Genomic DNA, 18535 nt, shown 5'->3' on the forward strand with positions numbered 1-18535 from the left:
AGGACCCCTAGTCAGGGAAGCCGGCCCCCTAATCAGGGCTCAGCTTCTCTCCCAGCACAAAGCCCCTCCAAGCCTCTACACATACAGATACTACCAATACAAAACCAAACACACACAAATACCTTCTGCTCCAACAGAACTCCCACTCAAACTCCCCTGTTTAGAGCTCTGTTTGCGAGCTCCTGTGCCACTGCAGCTGTCTGTGCTGCTGCCTGACTGGCTGCTACCTTTATAGGAACCCTAGTCAGTGAAGCCCCGCCCCCTAATCAGGGCTCATCTTCTCTCACAGCACAAAGCCTCTACACATACAGATACTACCAATACAAAACCAAACACATACAAATACGTTCTCCTCCAACAGAACTCCCACTCAAACTCCCCTGTTTACAGCTCTGTTTGCTAGCTCCTGTACCGCTGCAGCTGTCTGTGTCGCTGCCTGAGTGGCTGCTCCCCATATAGGACCCCTCGTCAGTGAAGCCCCGCCCCCAAATCAGGGCTCAGCTTCTCCCCCAGCACAAAGCCCCTCCAAGCCTCTACACATACAGATACCACCAATACAAAACCAAACACACACAAATACCTTCTCCTCCAACAGAACTCCCACTCAACCTCCCCTGTTTACAGCTCTGTTTGCTAGCTCCTGTGCCGCTGCCTGACTGGCTGCTACCTTTATAGGACCCCTAGTCAAGGAAGCCCCGCCCCCTAATCAGGGCTCAGCTTCTCTCCCAGCACAAAGCCCCTACACATACAGATACTACCAATACAAAACCAAACACACACGAATACCTTCTCCTCCAACACAACTCCCACTCAAACTCCCCTGTTTACAGCTCTGTTTGCTAGCTCCTGTGCCGCTACAGCTGTCTGTGCCGCTGCCTGACTGGCTGCTACCTTCATAGGACCCCTAGTCAGGGAAGCCCCGCCCCCTAATCAGGGCTCAGCTTCTCTCCCAGCACAAAGCCCCTCCAAGCCCCTACACATACAGGTACTACCAAAAAAAACCCAAACACACACAAATACCTTCTCCTCCAACAGAACTCCCACTCAAACTCATCTGTTTACAGCTCTGTTTGCTGGCTCCTGTGCCGCTGCAGCTGTCTGTGCCGCTGCCTGACTGGCTGCTACCTTTATAGGACCCCTAGTCAGTGAAGCCCCGCCCCCTAATCAGGGCTCAGCTTCTCTCCCAGCACAAAGCCCCTACACATACAGATACTACCAATACAAAACCAAACACACACACACAAATACCTTCTCCTCCAACAGAACTCCCACTCAACCTCCCCTGTTTACAGCTCTGTTTGCTAGCTCCTGTGCCGCTGCCTGACTGGCTGCTACCTTTATAGGACCCCTAGTCAAGGAAGAACCGCCCCCTAATCAGGGCTCAGCTTCTCCCCCAGCAAAAAGCCCCTACACATACAGGTACTACCAAAACAAAACCAAACACACACAAATACCTTCTCTTCCAACAAAACTCCCACTCAAACTCCCCTGTTTACAGCTCTGTTTGCTAGCTCCTGTGCCGCTGCAGCTGTCTGTGCCGCTGCCTGACTGGCTGCTCCCCTTATAGGACCCCTCGTCAGTGAAGACCCGCCCCCTAATCAAGGCTGAGCTTCTCTCCCAGCACAACGCCCCTCCAAGCCTCTACACATACAGATACCACCAATGCAAAACCAAACACACTCACAAATACCTTCTGCTCCAACAGAACTCCCACTCAAACTCCCCTGTTTACAGCCCTGTTTGCTAGCTCCAGTGCCGCTGCAGCTGTCTGTGCCGCTGGCTGACTGGCTGGTACCTTTATAGGACCCCTAGTCAGTGAAGCCCCGCCCCCTAATCAGGGCTCAGCTTCTCTCCCAGCACAAAGCCCCTCCAAGCCTCTACACATACAGATACTACCAATACAAAACCAAGCACACACAAATACCTTCTCCTCCAACAGAACTCCCACTCAAACTCCCCTGTTTACAGCTCTGTTTGCTTTCTCCTGTGCCGCTGCCTGACTGGCTGCTACCTTTATAGGACCCCTAGTCAGGGAAGCCCGGCCCCCTAATCAGGGCTCAGCTTCTCTCCCAGCACAAAGCCCCTCCAAGCCTCTACACATACAGATACTACCAATACAAAACCAAACACACACAAATACCTTCTGCTCCAACAGAACTCCCACTCAAACTCCCCTGTTTAGAGCTCTGTTTGCGAGCTCCTGTGCCACTGCAGCTGTCTGTGCTGCTGCCTGACTGGCTGCTACCTTTATAGGAACCCTAGTCAGTGAAGCCCCGCCCCCTAATCAGGGCTCATCTTCTCTCACAGCACAAAGCCTCTACACATACAGATACTACCAATACAAAACCAAACACATACAAATACGTTCTCCTCCAACAGAACTCCCACTCAAACTCCCCTGTTTACAGCTCTGTTTGCTAGCTCCTGTACCGCTGCAGCTGTCTGTGTCGCTGCCTGAGTGGCTGCTCCCCTTATAGGACCCCTCGTCAGTGAAGCCCCGCCCCCAAATCAGGGCTCAGCTTCTCCCCCAGCACAAAGCCCCTCCAAGCCTCTACACATACAGATACCACCAATACAAAACCAAACACACACAAATACCTTCTCCTCCAACAGAACTCCCACTCAACCTCCCCTGTTTACAGCTCTGTTTGCTAGCTCCTGTGCCGCTGCCTGACTGGCTGCTACCTTTATAGGACCCCTAGTCAAGGAAGCCCCGCCCCCTAATCAGGGCTCAGCTTCTCTCCCAGCACAAAGCCCCTACACATACAGATACTACCAATACAAAACCAAACACACACGAATACCTTCTCCTCCAACACAACTCCCACTCAAACTCCCCTGTTTACAGCTCTGTTTGCTAGCTCCTGTGCCGCTACAGCTGTCTGTGCCGCTGCCTGACTGGCTGCTACCTTCATAGGAACCCTAGTCAGGGAAGCCCCGCCCCCTAATCAGGGCTCAGCTTCTCTCCCAGCACAAAGCCCCTCCAAGCCCCTACACATACAGGTACTACCAAAAAAAACCCAAACACACACAAATACCTTCTCCTCCAACAGAACTCCCACTCAAACTCATCTGTTTACAGCTCTGTTTGCTGGCTCCTGTGCCGCTGCAGCTGTCTGTGCCGCTGCCTGACTGGCTGCTACCTTTATAGGACCTCTAGTCAGTGAAGCCCCGCCCCCTAATCAGGGCTCAGCTTCCCTCCCAGCACAAAGCCCCTACACATACAGATACCACCAACACAAAACAAAACACACACAAATACCTTCTCCTCCAACAGAACTCCCACTCAAACTCCCCTGTTTACAGCTCTGTTTGCTAGCTCCTGTGCCGCTGCCTGACTGTCTGGTACCTTTATAGGATCCCTAGTCAGTGAAGCCCCGTCCCCTAATCAGGGCTCAGCTTCTCTCCCAGCACAACGCCCCTCCAAGCCTCTACACATACAGATACCACCAATGCAAAACCAAACACACACAAATACCTTCTCCTCCAACAGAACTCCCACTCAAACTCCCCTGTTTACATCTCTGTTCGCTAGCTCCTGTGCCGCTGCAGCTGTCTGTGCCACTGCCTGCCTGCTATCTTTATAGGACCCCTAGTCAGTGAAGCCCCGCCCCCTAATCAGGGCTCAGCTTCTCTCCCAGCACAAAGCCCCTACACATACAGATACTACCAATACAAAACCAAGCACACACAAATACCTTCTCCTCCAACAGAACTCCCATTCCAACTCCCCTGTTTACAGCTCTGTTTGCTAGCTCCTGTACCGCTGCAGCTGTCTGTGTCGCTGCTTGAGTGGCTGCTCCCCTTATAGGACCCCTCGTCAGTGAAGCCCCGCCCCCAAATCAGGGCTCAGCTTCTCTCCCAGCACAACGCCCCTCGAAGCCTCTACACATACAGATACCACCAATACAAAACCAAACACACACAAATACCTCCTCCTCCAACAGAACTCCCACTCAACCTCCCCTGTTTACAGCTCTGTTTGCTAGCTCCTGTGCCGCTGCCTGACTGGCTGCTACCTTTATAGGACCCCTAGTCAAGGAAGAACCGCCCCCTAATCAGGGCTCAGCTTCTCTCCCAGCACAAAGCCCCTACACATACAGATACTACCAATACAAAACCAAACACACACACACAAATACCTTCTCCTCCAACAGAACTCCCACTCAACCTCCCCTGTTTACAGCTCTGTTTGCTAGCTCCTGTACCACTGCAGCTGTCTGTGTCGCTGCCTGACTGGCTGCAACCTTTATAGGACCCGTAGTCAGGGAAGCCCCGCCCCCAAATCAGGGCTCAGCTTCTCCCCCAGAACAAAGCCCCTCCAAGCCTCTACACATACAGATACCACCAATACAAAACCAAACACACTCACAAATGCCTTCTCCTCCAACAGAACTCCCACTCAAACTCCCCTGTTTACAGCTCTGTTTGCTAGCTCCTGTGCCGCTGCCTGATTGGCTGCTACCTTTATAGGACCCCTAGTCAGGGAAGCCCCGCCCCCTAATCAGGGCTCAGCTTCTCTCCAAGCGCAAAGCCCCTGCACATACAGATACCAACAATACAAAACCAAACACACACAATTACCTTCTCCTCCAACAGAACTCCCACTCAAACTCCCCTGTTTACAGCTCTGTTTGCTAGCTCCTGTACCACTGCAGCTGTCTGTGTCGCTGCCTGACTGGCTGCAACCTTTATAGGACCCGTAGTCAGGGAAGCCCCGCCCCCAAATCAGGGCTCAGCTTCTCCCCCAGCACAAAGCCCCTCCAAGCCTCTACACATACAGATACCACCAATACAAAACCAAACACACTCACAAATGCCTTCTCCTCCAACAGAACTCCCACTCAAACTCCCCTGTTTAGAGCTCTGTTTGCTAGCTCCAGTGCCGCTGCAGCTGTCTGTGCCGCTGCCTGACTGGCTGCTACCTTTATAGGACCCCTAGTCAGTGAAGCCCCGCCCCCTAATCAGGGCTAGGCTTCTCTCCCAGCACAAAGCCCCTACACATACAGATACCACCAACACACAACCAAACACACACAAATACCTTCTCCTCCAACAGAACTCCCACTCACACTCCCCTGTTTACAGAACTGTTTGATAGCTCCTGTGCCACTGCCTGACTGGCTGCAACCTTTATAGGACCCGTAGTCAGGGAAGCCCCGCCCACTAATCAGGGCTCAGCTTCTCTCCCAGCACAAAGCCCCTCCAATCCTCTACACATACAGATACCACCAATACAAAACCAAACACACACACAAATACGTTTTCCTCCAACAGAACTCCCACTCAAACTCCCCTGTTTACAGCTCTGCTTGCTACCTCCTGTGCCGCTGCCTGACTGGCTGCTACCTTTATAGGACCCCTAGTCAGTAAAGCCCCGCCCCCTAATCAGGGCTCAGCTTCTCTCACAGCACAAAGCCCCTACACATACAGATACTACCAATACAAAACCAAACACACACAAATACCTTCTCCTCCAAAAGAACTCCCACTCAAACTCCCCTGTTTACAGCTCTGTTTGCTAGCTCCTGTACCGCTGCAGCTGTCTGTGCCGTTGCCTGACTTGCTGATACCTTTATAGGACCCCTAGTCAGTGAAGCCCCGCCCCCTAATCAGGGCTCAGCTTCTCTCCCAGCACAAAGCCCCTACACATACAGATACTACCAATACAAAACCAAAGAGACACAAATACCTTCTCCTCCAACAGAACTCCCTCTCAAACTCCCCTGTTTACAGCTCTGTTTGCTAGCTCCTGTGCCGCTGCCTGACTGGCTGCTACCTTTATAGGACCCCTAGCCAGGGAAGCCCCGCCCCCTAATCAGGGCTCAGCTTCTCTCCCAGGACAAAGCCCCTACACATACAGATACTACCAATACAAAACCAAACACACACAAATACCTTCTCCTCCAACAGAACTCCCACTCAAACTCCCCTGTTTACAGCTCTGTTTGCTAGCTCCTGTGCCGCTGCCTGACTGGCTGCGACCTTTATAGGACCCCTAGTCAGGGAAGCCCCGCCCACTAATCAGGGCTCAGCTTCTCTCCCAGGACAAAGCCCCTGCAAATACAGATACCACCAATACAAAACCAAACACACACAAATACCTTCTCCTCCAACAGAACTCCCACTCAAACTCCCCTGTTTACAGCTCTGTTTGCTTGCTCCTGTACCGCTGCAGGTGTCTGTGTCGCTGCCTGACTGGCTGCTCCCTTTATAGGACCCCTAGTCAGGGAAACCCCGCCCCCTAATCAGGGCTCAGCTTCTCTCCCAGCACCAAGCCCCTCCAAGCCTCTACACATACAGATACCACCAATACAAAACCAAACACACACAAATACCTTCTCCTCCAACAGAACTCCCACTCAAACTCCCCTGTTTACAGCTCAGTTTGCAAGCTCCTGTGCCACTGCAGCTGTCTGTGCCGCTCCCTGACTGGCTGCTACCTTTATAGGACCCCTGGTCAGTGAAGCCCCGCACCCTAATCAGGGCTCAGCTTCTCTCCCAGCAAAAAGCCCCTCCACATACAGGTACTACCAAAACAAAACCAAACGCACACAAATACCTTCTCTTCCAACAAAACTCCCACTCAAACTCCCCTGTTTACAGCTCTGTTTGCTAGCTCCTGTGCCGCTGCAGCTGTCTGTGCCGCTGCCTGACTGGCTGGTACCTTTATAGGACCCCTAGTCAGTGAAGCCCCGCCCCCTAATCAGGGCTCAGCTTCTCTCCCAGTACATAGCCCCGACACATACAGATACTACCAATACAAAACCAAGCACACACAAATACCTTCTCCTCCAACAGAACTCGCACTCAAACTCCCCTGTTTACAGCTCTGTTTGCTTGCTCCTGTGCCGCTGCCTGAGTGGCTGCTCCCCTTATAGGACCCCTCGTCAGTGAAGCCCCGCCCCCAAATCAGGGCTCAGCTTCTCTCCCAGCACAAAGCCCCTCCAAGCCTCTACACATACGGATACCACCAATACAAAACCAAACACACTCACAAATGCCTTCTCCTCCAACAGAACTCCCACTCAAACTCCCCTGTTTACAGCTCTGTTTGCTAGCTCCAGTGCCGCTGCAGCTGTCTGTGCCGCTGCCTGACTGGCTGCTACCTTTATAGGACCCCTAGTCAAGGAAGAACCGCCCCCTAATCAGGGCTCAGCTTCTCTCCCAGCACAAAGCCCCTACACATACAGATACTACCAATACAAAACCAAACACACACACACAAATACCTTCTCCTCCAACAGAACTCCCACTCAACCTCCCCTGTTTACAGCTCTGTTTGCTAGCTCCTGTGCCGCTGCCTGACTGGCTGCTACCTTTATAGGACCCCTAGTCAAGGAAGCCCCGCCCCCTAATCAGGGCTCAGCTTCTCTCCCAGCACAAAGCCCCTACACATACAGATACTACCAATACAAAACCAAACACACACGAATACCTTCTCCTCCAACACAACTCCCACTCAAACTCCCCTGTTTACAGCTCTGTTTGCTAGCTCCTGTGCCGCTACAGCTGTCTGTGCCGCTGCCTGACTGGCTGCTACCTTCATAGGACCCCTAGTCAGGGAAGCCCCGCCCCCTAATCAGGGCTCAGCTTCTCTCCCAGCACAAAGACCCTCCAAGCCCCTACACATACAGGTACTACCAAAAAAAACACAAACACACACAAATACCTTCTCCTCCAACAGAACTCCCACTCAAACTCATCTGTTTACAGCTCTGTTTGCTGGCTCCTGTGCCGCTGCAGCTGTCTGTGTCGCTGCCTGAGTGGCTGCTCCCCTTATAGGACCCCTCGTCAGTGAAGCCCCGCCCCCAAATCAGGGCTCAGCTTCTCTCCCAGCACAAAGCCCCTCCAAGCCTCTACACATACAGATACCACCAATACAAAACCAAACACACTCACAAATGCCTTCTCCTCCAACAGAACTCCCACTCAAACTCCCCTGTTTACAGCTCTGTTTGCTAGCTCCTGTGCCGCTGCCTGATTGGCTGCTACCTTTATAGGACCCCTAGTCAGTGAAGCCCCGCCCCCTAATCAGGGCTCAGCTTCTCTCCCAGCACAACGCCCCTAAAAGCCTCTACACATACAGATACCACCAATACAAAACCAAACACACACAAATACCTCCTCCTCCAACAGAACTCCCACTCAAACTCCCCTGTTTACATCTCTGTTCGCTAGCTCCTGTGCCGCTGCAGCTGTCTGTGCCACTGCCTGCCTGCTACCTTTATAGGACCCCTAGTCAAGGAAGAACCGCCCCCTAATCAGGGCTCAGCTTCTCTCCCAGCACAAAGCCCCTACACATACAGATACTACCAATACAAAACCAAACACAAACACACAAATACCTTCTCCTCCAACAGAACTCCCACTCAACCTCCCCTGTTTACAGCTCTGTTTGCTAGCTCCTGTACCACTGCAGCTGTCTGTGTCGCTGCCTGACTGGCTGCAACCTTTATAGGACCCGTAGTCAGGGAAGCCCCGCCCCCAAATCAGGGCTCAGCTTCTCCCCCAGCACAAAGCCCCTCCAAGCCTCTACACATACAGATACCACCAATACAAAACCAAACACACTCACAAATGCCTTCTCCTCCAACAGAACTCCCACTCAAACTCCCCTGTTTACAGCTCTGTTTGCTAGCTCCTGTGCCGCTGCCTGATTGGCTGCTACCTTTATAGGACCCCTAGTCAGGGAAGCCCCGCCCCCTAATCAGGGCTCACCTTCTCTCCAAGCGCAAAGCCCCTGCACATACAGATACCACCAATACAAAACCAAACACACACAATTACCTTCTCCTCCAACAGAACTCCCACTCAAACTCCCCTGTTTACAGCTCTGTTTGCTAGCTCCTGTACCACTGCAGCTGTCTGTGTCGCTGCCTGACTGGCTGCAACCTTTATAGGACCCCTAGTCAGGGAAGCCCCGCCCCCAAATCAGGGCTCAGCTTCTCCCCCAGCACAAAGCCCCTCCAAGCCTCTACACATACAGATACCACCAATACAAAACCAAACACACTCACAAATGCCTTCTCCTCCAACAGAACTCCCACTCAAACTCCCCTGTTTAGAGCTCTGTTTGCTAGCTCCAGTGCCGCTGCAGCTGTCTGTGCCGCTGCCTGACTGGCTGCTCCCTTTATAGGACCCCTCGTCAGTGAAGCCCCTCCCCCTAATCAGGGCTAGGCTTCTCTCCCAGCACAAAGCCCCTACACATACAGATACCACCAACACACAACCAAACACACACAAATACCTTCTCCTCCAACAGAACTCCCACTAACACTCCCCTGTTTACAGCACTGTTTGATAGCTCCTGTGCCGCTGCCTGACTGGCTGCAACCTTTATAGGACCCGTAGTCAGGGAAGCCCCGCCCACTAATCAGGGCTCAGCTTCTCTCCCAGCACAAAGCCCCTCCAATCCTCTACACATACAGATACCACCAATACAAAACCAAACACACACACAAATACGTTTTCCTCCAACAGAACTCCCACTCAAACTCCCCTGTTTACAGCTCTGCTTGCTACCTCCTGTGCCGCTGCCTGACTGGCTGCTACCTTTATAGGACCCCTAGTCAGTAAAGCCCCGCCCCCTAATCAGGGCTCAGCTTCTCTCACAGCACAAAGCCCCTACACATACAGATACTACCAATACAAAACCAAACACACACAAATACCTTCTCCTCCAAAAGAACTCCCACTCAAACTGCCCTGTTTACAGCTCTGTTTGCTAGCTCCTGTACCGCTGCAGCTGTCTGTGCCGTTGCCTGACTGGCTGATACCTTTATAGGACCCCTAGTCAGTGAAGCCCCGCCCCCTAATCAGGGCTCAGCTTCTCTCCCAGCACAAAGCCCCTACACATACAGATACTACCAATACAAAACCAAAGAGACACAAATACCTTCTCCTCCAACAGAACTCCCTCTCAAACTCCCCTGTTTACAGCTCTGTTTGCTAGCTCCTGTGCCGCTGCCTGACTGGCTGCTACCTTTATAGGACACCTAGTCAAGGAAGCCCCGCCCCCTAATCAGGGCTCAGCTTCTCTCCCAGCACAAAGCCCCTACACATACGGATACCACCAATACAAAACCAAACACACTCACAAATGCCTTCTCCTCCAACAGAACTCCCACTCAAACTCCCCTGTTTACAGCTCTGTTTGCTAGCTCCAGTGCCGCTGCAGCTGTCTGTGCCGCTGCCTGACTGGCTGCTACCTTTATAGGACCCCTAGTCAAGGAAGAACCGCCCCCTAATCAGGGCTCAGCTTCTCTCCCAGCACAAAGCCCCTACACATACAGATACTACCAATACAAAACCAAACACACACACACAAATACCTTCTCCTCCAACAGAACTCCCACTCAACCTCCCCTGTTTACAGCTCTGTTTGCTAGCTCCTGTGCCGCTGCCTGACTGGCTGCTACCTTTATAGGACCCCTAGTCAGTGAAGCCCCGCCCCCTAATCAGGGCTCAGCTTCCCTCCCAGCACAAAGCCCCTACACATACAGATACCACCAACACAAAACAAAACACACACAAATACCTTCTCCTCCAACAGAACTCCCACTCAAACTCCCCTGTTTACAGCTCTGTTTGCTAGCTCCTGTGCCGCTGCCTGACTGTCTGGTACCTTTATAGGATCCCTAGTCAGTGAAGCCCCGTCCCCTAATCAGGGCTCAGCTTCTCTCCCAGCACAACGCCCCTCCAAGCCTCTACACATACAGATACCACCAAAGCAAAACCAAACACACACAAATACCTTCTCCTCCAACAGAACTCCCACTCAAACTCCCCTGTTTACAGCTCTGTTCGCTAGCTCCTGTGCCGCTGCAGCTGTCTGTGCCACTGCCTGCCTGCTATCTTTATAGGACCCCTAGTCAGTGAAGCCCCGCCCCCTAATCAGGGCTCAGCTTCTCTCCCAGCACAAAGCCCCTACACATACAGATACTACCAATACAAAACCAAACACACACACAAATACCTTCTCCTCCAACAGAACTCCCACTCAAACTCCCCTGTTTACAGCTCTGTTTGCCAGCTCCTGTGCTGCTGCAGCTGTCTGTGCCGCTGCCTGACTGGCTGCTACCTTTATAGGACCCCTAGTCAGGGAAGCCCGGCCCCTAATCAGGGCTCAGCTTCTCTCCCAGCACAAAGCCCCTCCAAGCCTCTACACATACAGATACTACCAATACAAAACCAAACACACACAAATACCTTCTGCTCCAACAGAACTCCCACTCAAACTCCCCTGTTTATCGCTCTGTTTGCGAGCTCCTGTGCCACTGCAGCTGTCTGTGCTGCTGCCTGACTGGCTGCTACCTTTATAGGAACCCTAGTCAGTGAAGCCCCGCCCCCTAATCAGGGCTCATCTTCTCACAGCACAAAGCCTCTACACATACAGATACTACCAATACAAAACCAAGCACACACAAATACCTTCTCCTCCAACAGAACTCCCATTCAAACTCCCCTGTTTACAGCTCTGTTTGCTAGCTCCTGTACCGCTGCAGCTGTCTGTGTCGCTGCCTGAGTGGCTGCTCCCCTTATAGGACCCCTCGTCAGTGAAGCCCCGCCCCCAAATCAGGGCTCAGCTTCTCTCCCAGCACAAAGCCCCTCCAAGCCTCTACACATACAGATACCACCAATACAAAACCAAACACACTCACAAATGCCTTCTCCTCCAACAGAACTCCCACTCAAACTCCCCTGTTTACAGCTCTGTTTGCTAGCTCCTGTGCCGCTGCCTGATTGGCTGCTACCTTTATAGGACCCCTAGTCAGTGAAGCCCCGCCCCCTAATCAGGGCTCAGCTTCTCTCCCAGCACAACGCCCCTAAAAGCCTCTACACATACAGATACCACCAATACAAAACCAAACACACACAAATACCTCCTCCTCCAACAGAACTCCCACTCAAACTCCCCTGTTTACATCTCTGTTCGCTAGCTCCTGTGCCGCTGCAGCTGTCTGTGCCACTGCCTGCCTGCTACCTTTATAGGACCCCTAGTCAAGGAAGAACCGCCCCCTAATCAGGGCTCAGCTTCTCTCCCAGCACAAAGCCCCTACACATACAGATACTACCAATACAAAACCAAACACAAACACACAAATACCTTCTCCTCCAACAGAACTCCCACTCAACCTCCCCTGTTTACAGCTCTGTTTGCTAGCTCCTGTACCACTGCAGCTGTCTGTGTCGCTGCCTGACTGGCTGCAACCTTTATAGGACCCGTAGTCAGGGAAGCCCCGCCCCCAAATCAGGGCTCAGCTTCTCCCCCAGCACAAAGCCCCTCCAAGCCTCTACACATACAGATACCACCAATACAAAACCAAACACACTCACAAATGCCTTCTCCTCCAACAGAACTCCCACTCAAACTCCCCTGTTTACAGCTCTGTTTGCTAGCTCCTGTGCCGCTGCCTGATTGGCTGCTACCTTTATAGGACCCCTAGTCAGGGAAGCCCCGCCCCCTAATCAGGGCTCACCTTCTCTCCAAGCGCAAAGCCCCTGCACATACAGATACCACCAATACAAAACCAAACACACACAATTACCTTCTCCTCCAACAGAACTCCCACTCAAACTCCCCTGTTTACAGCTCTGTTTGCTAGCTCCTGTACCACTGCAGCTGTCTGTGTCGCTGCCTGACTGGCTGCAACCTTTATAGGACCCCTAGTCAGGGAAGCCCCGCCCCCAAATCAGGGCTCAGCTTCTCCCCCAGCACAAAGCCCCTCCAAGCCTCTACACATACAGATACCACCAATACAAAACCAAACACACTCACAAATGCCTTCTCCTCCAACAGAACTCCCACTCAAACTCCCCTGTTTAGAGCTCTGTTTGCTAGCTCCAGTGCCGCTGCAGCTGTCTGTGCCGCTGCCTGACTGGCTGCTCCCTTTATAGGACCCCTCGTCAGTGAAGCCCCTCCCCCTAATCAGGGCTAGGCTTCTCTCCCAGCACAAAGCCCCTACACATACAGATACCACCAACACACAACCAAACACACACAAATACCTTCTCCTCCAACAGAACTCCCACTAACACTCCCCTGTTTACAGCACTGTTTGATAGCTCCTGTGCCGCTGCCTGACTGGCTGCAACCTTTATAGGACCCGTAGTCAGGGAAGCCCCGCCCACTAATCAGGGCTCAGCTTCTCTCCCAGCACAAAGCCCCTCCAATCCTCTACACATACAGATACCACCAATACAAAACCAAACACACACACAAATACGTTTTCCTCCAACAGAACTCCCACTCAAACTCCCCTGTTTACAGCTCTGCTTGCTACCTCCTGTGCCGCTGCCTGACTGGCTGCTACCTTTATAGGACCCCTAGTCAGTAAAGCCCCGCCCCCTAATCAGGGCTCAGCTTCTCTCACAGCACAAAGCCCCTACACATACAGATACTACCAATACAAAACCAAACACACACAAATACCTTCTCCTCCAAAAGAACTCCCACTCAAACTGCCCTGTTTACAGCTCTGTTTGCTAGCTCCTGTACCGCTGCAGCTGTCTGTGCCGTTGCCTGACTGGCTGATACCTTTATAGGACCCCTAGTCAGTGAAGCCCCGCCCCCTAATCAGGGCTCAGCTTCTCTCCCAGCACAAAGCCCCTACACATACAGATACTACCAATACAAAACCAAAGAGACACAAATACCTTCTCCTCCAACAGAACTCCCTCTCAAACTCCCCTGTTTACAGCTCTGTTTGCTAGCTCCTGTGCCGCTGCCTGACTGGCTGCTACCTTTATAGGACCCCTAGCCAGGGAAGCCCCGCCCCCTAATCAGGGCTCAGCTTCTCTCCCAGGACAAAGCCCCTACACATACAGATACTACCAATACAAAACCAAACACACACAAATACCTTCTCCTCCAACAGAACTCCCACTCAAACTCCCCTGTTTACAGCTCTGTTTGCTAGCTCCTGTGCCGCTGCCTGACTGGCTGCGACCTTTATAGGACCCCTAGTCAGGGAAGCCCCGCCCACTAATCAGGGCTCAGCTTCTCTCCCAGGACAAAGCCCCTGCAAATACAGATACCACCAATACAAAACCAAACACACACAAATACCTTCTCCTCCAACGGAACTCCCACTCAAACTCCCCTGTTTACAGCTCTGTTTGCTTGCTCCTGTACCGCTGCAGGTGTCTGTGTCGCTGCCTGACTGGCTGCTCCCTTTATAGGACCCCTAGTCAGGGAAACCCCGCCCCCTAATCAGGGCTCAGCTTCTCTCCCAGCACCAAGCCCCTCCAAGCCTCTACACATACAGATACCACCAATACAAAACCAAACACACACAAATACCTTCTCCTCCAACAGAACTCCCACTCAAACTCCCCTGTTTACAGCTCAGTTTGCAAGCTCCTGTGCCACTGCAGCTGTCTGTGCCGCTCCGTGACTGGCTGCTACCTTTATAGGACCCCTGGTCAGTGAAGCCCCGCACCCTAATCAGGGCTCAGCTTCTCTCCCAGCAAAAAGCCCCTCCACATACAGGTACTACCAAAACAAAACCAAACGCACACAAATACCTTCTCTTCCAACAAAACTCCCACTCAAACTCCCCTGTTTACAGCTCTGTTTGCTAGCTCCTGTGCCGCTGCAGCTGTCTGTGCCGCTGCCTGACTGGCTGGTACCTTTATAGGACCCCTAGTCAGTGAAGCCCCGCCCCCTAATCAGGGCTCAGCTTCTCTCCCAGCACATAGCCCCGACACATACAGATACTACCAATACAAAACCAAGCACACACAAATACCTTCTCCTCCAACAGAACTCGCACTCAAACTCCCCTGTTTACAGCTCTGTTTGCTTGCTCCTGTACCGCTGCAGGTGTCTGTGTCGCTGCCTGACTGGCTGCTCCCTTTATAGGACCCCTAGTCAGGGAAACCCCGCCCCCTAATCAGGGCTCAGCTTCTCTCCCAGCACCAAGCCCCTCCAAGCCTCTACACATACAGATACCACCAATACAAAACCAAACACACACAAATACCTTCTCCTCCAACAGAACTCCCACTCAAACTCCCCTGTTTACAGCTCAGTTTGCAAGCTCCTGTGCCACTGCAGCTGTCTGTGCCGCTCCCTGACTGGCTGGTACCTTTATAGGACCCCTAGTCAGTGAAGCCCCGCCCCCTAATCAGGGCTCAGCTTCTCTCCCAGCACATAGCCCCGACACATACAGATACTACCAATACAAAACCAAGCACACACAAATACCTTCTCCTCCAACAGAACTCGCACTCAAACTCCCCTGTTTACAGCTCTGTTTGCTTGCTCCTGTGCCGCTGCCTGAGTGGCTGCTCCCCTTATAGGACCCCTCGTCAGTGAAGCCCCGCCCCCAAATCAGGGCTCAGCTTCTCTCCCAGCACAAAGCCCCTCCAAGCCTCTACACATACAGATACCACCAATACAAAACCAAACACACTCACAAATGCCTTCTCCTCCAACAGAACTCCCACTCAAACTCCCCTGTTTACAGCTCTGTTTGCTAGCTCCAGTGCCGCTGCAGCTGTCTGTGCCGCTGCCTGACTGGCTGCTACCTTTATAGGACCCCTAGTCAAGGAAGAACCGCCCCCTAATCAGGGCTCAGCTTCTCTCCCAGCACAAAGCCCCTACACATACAGATACTACCAATACAAAACCAAACACACACACACAAATACCTTCTCCTCCAACAGAACTCCCACTCAACCTCCCCTGTTTACAGCTCTGTTTGCTAGCTCCTGTGCCGCTGCCTGACTGGCTGCTACCTTTATAGGACCCCTAGTCAAGGAAGCCCCGCCCCTAATCAGGGCTCAGCTTCTCTCCCAGCACAAAGCCCCTACACATACAGATACTACCAATACAAAACCAAACACACACGAATACCTTCTCCTCCAACACAACTCCCACTCAAACTCCCCTGTTTACAGCTCTGTTTGCTAGCTCCTGTGCCGCTACAGCTGTCTGTGCCGCTGCCTGACTGGCTGCTACCTTCATAGGACCCCTAGTCAGGGAAGCCCCGCCCCCTAATCAGGGCTCAGCTTCTCTCCCAGCACAAAGCCCCTCCAAGCCCCTACACATACAGGTACTACCAAAAAAAACACAAACACACACAAATACCTTCTCCTCCAACAGAACTCCCACTCAAACTCATCTGTTTACAGCTCTGTTTGCTGGCTCCTGTGCCGCTGCAGCTGTCTGTGCCGCTGCCTGACTGGCTGCTACCTTTATAGGACCCCTAGTCAGTGAAGCCCCGCCCCCTAATCAGGGCTCAGCTTCCCTCCCAGCACAAAGCCCCTACACATACAGATACCACCAACACAAAACCAAACACACACAAATACCTTCTCCTCCAACAGAACTCCCACTCAAACTCCCCTGTTTACAGCTCTGTTTGCTAGCTCCTGTGCCGCTGCCTGACTGTCTGGTACCTTTATAGGATCCCTAGTCAGTGAAGCCCCGTCCCCTAATCAGGGCTCAGCTTCTCTCCCAGCACAACGCCCCTCCAAGCCTCTACACATACAGATACCACCAAAGCAAAACCAAACACACACAAATACCTTCTCCTCCAACAGAACTCCCACTCAAACTCCCCTGTTTACAGCTCTGTTCGCTAGCTCCTGTGCCGCTGCAGCTGTCTGTGCCACTGCCTGCCTGCTATCTTTATAGGACCCCTAGTCAGTGAAGCCCCGCCCCCTAATCAGGGCTCAGCTTCTCTCCCAGCACAAAGCCCCTACACATACAGATACTACCAATACAAAACCAAACACACACACAAATACCTTCTCCTCCAACAGAACTCCCACTCAAACTCCCCTGTTTACAGCTCTGTTTGCCAGCTCCTGTGCTGCTGCAGCTGTCTGTGCCGCTGCCTGACTGGCTGCTACCTTTATAGGACCCCTAGTCAGGGAAGCCCGGCCCCTAATCAGGGCTCAGCTTCTCTCCCAGCACAAAGCCCCTCCAAGCCTCTACACATACAGATACTACCAATACAAAACCAAACACACACAAATACCTTCTGCTCCAACAGAACTCCCACTCAAACTCCCCTGTTTATCGCTCTGTTTGCGAGCTCCTGTGCCACTGCAGCTGTCTGTGCTGCTGCCTGACTGGCTGCTACCTTTATAGGAACCCTAGTCAGTGAAGTCCCGCCCCCTAATCAGGGCTCATCTTCTCACAGCACAAAGCCTCTACACATACAGATACTACCAATACAAAACCAAGCACACACAAATACCTTCTCCTCCAACAGAACTCCCATTCAAACTCCCCTGTTTACACCTCTGTTTGCTAGCTCCTGTACCGCTGCAGCTGTCTGTGTCGCTGCCTGAGTGGCTGCTCCCCTTATAGGACCCCTCGTCAGTGAAGCCCCGCCCCCAAATCAGGGCTCAGCTTCTCTCCCAGCACAAAGCCCCTCCAAGCCTCTACACATACAGATACCACCAATACAAAACCAAACACACTCACAAATGCCTTCTCCTCCAACAGAACTCCCACTCAAACTCCCCTGTTTACAGCTCTGTTTGCTAGCTCCAGTGCCGCTGCAGCTGTCTGTGCCGCTGTCTTACTGGCTGCTACCTTTATAGGACCCCTAGTCAGTGAAGCCCCGCCCCCTAATCAGGGCTCAGCTTCTCTCCCAGCACAACGCCCCTAAAAGCCTCTACACATACAGATACCACCAATACAAAACCAAACACACACAAATACCTCCTCCTCCAACAGAACTCCCACTCAACCTCCCCTGTTTACAGCTCTGTTTGCTAGCTCCTGTGCCGCTGCCTGACTGGCTGCTACCTTTATAGGACCCCTAGTCAAGGAAGAACCGCCCCCTAATCAGGCCTCAGCTTCTCTCCCAGCACAAAGCCCCTACACATACAGATACTACCAATACAAAACCAAACACACACACACAAATACCTTCTCCTCCAACAGAACTCCCACTCAACCTCCCCTGTTTACAGCTCTGTTTGCTAGCTCCTGTGCCGCTGCCTGACTGGCTGCTACCTTTATAGGACCCCTAGTCAAGGAAGCCCCGCCCCCTAATCAGGGCTCAGCTTCTCTCCCAGCACAAAGCCCCTACACATACAGATACTACCAATACAAAACCAAACACACACGAATACCTTCTCCTCCAACACAACTCCCACTCAAACTCCCCTGTTTACAGCTCTGTTTGCTAGCTCCTGTGCCGCTGCCTGATTGGCTGCTACCTTTATAGGACCCCTAGTCAGGGAAGCCCCGCCCCCTAATCAGGGCTCAGCTTCTCTCCCAGCGCAAAGCCCCTGCACATACAGATACCACCAATACAAAACCAAAAACACAATTACCTTCTCCTCCAACAGAACTCCCACTCAAACTCCCCTGTTTACAGCTCTGTTTGCTAGCTCCTGTACCGCTGCAGCTGTCTGTGTCGCTGCCTGACTGGCTGCTCCCTTTATAGGACCCCTCGTCAGTGAAGCCCCTCCCCCTAATCAGGGCTAGGCTTCTCTCCCAGCACAAAGCCCCTACACATACAGATACCACCAACACACAACCAAACACACACAAATACCTTCTCCT

The sequence above is a fragment of the Lepidochelys kempii genome, chromosome 25 (genome assembly GCF_965140265.1).
Source record: "Lepidochelys kempii isolate rLepKem1 chromosome 25, rLepKem1.hap2, whole genome shotgun sequence".
In the NCBI taxonomy this organism is placed as follows: domain Eukaryota; kingdom Metazoa; phylum Chordata; order Testudines; family Cheloniidae; genus Lepidochelys; species Lepidochelys kempii.